Here is a 795-nt window from a genome sequence, read left to right as displayed (position 1 = left end):
TTCACAATTTCAATGTGAAAACTTTCGAAAGAGAAGGACTTAACCAAAAACCTAAACACACTCTCCTATAGCCCCGAAGATCTGTCCAAAAGAGAGCTCCATGAAGAAATTTTTACTAACAATTTTGAACGTACCTCAATATCACCTTATTTATATTTTCTTAATTTCTAAATATATTTCAGGGGCAGAGAACAGAAAATACAGAGAGGAAAAACAGCTTTTTCTGAACTTATCCTTACCATGCACATCCACAGTTAAATGATTAGTCAAAGATGTGCAAGTCTTCCAAACAATTGCCAAAAACTTCCAAATTGGCACTAAGAGACTAGTTTTATGCAACAAGGCAATGAAAGGAAGTTAAAATTAACCAGGTAATTCTTCCTTAGGGATAAAATTGAAAAGAATACTGGCAATATCAATATTGATTTAATCTGAAAAATTTGATAGTAGCTCTGTGCTATGATTTCAAAAAACAAGATAAAATATGTCATCCAGCAGTTGCTTTAAAAATAAAACACTAAGATTCAGGGAAATAAAAGCCACTTTTTGTTTTTGTTTTTGTTTTTGAGTTGATTTATTGTAGAGATGAGGTCTCGAGACCCGGGCGGGTCTCGAACCCGCGGGCTCAGGCAATCCACTCACCTCAGCCTCCCAAAAGTGCGGGATTACAGGCTGAGCCACTTTTGAAGATGAAAACACGCCGGGCTCGGTGGCTCGAAATCAAAAAAATTAGCCGGGTGTGGTAGCGCGTGCCTGTAGTTCCGGCTACTTGGAAGGCTGAGGTGGATGGATTGC

This window comes from Carlito syrichta, unplaced genomic scaffold (genome assembly GCF_000164805.1).
Source record: "Carlito syrichta isolate Samal-C Ts95f unplaced genomic scaffold, Tarsius_syrichta-2.0.1 Scaffold304375, whole genome shotgun sequence".
Classification (NCBI taxonomy): domain Eukaryota; kingdom Metazoa; phylum Chordata; class Mammalia; order Primates; family Tarsiidae; genus Carlito; species Carlito syrichta.
The sequence above is the reverse complement of the archived record's forward strand: the minus strand, read 5'-3'. Positions refer to the sequence as shown.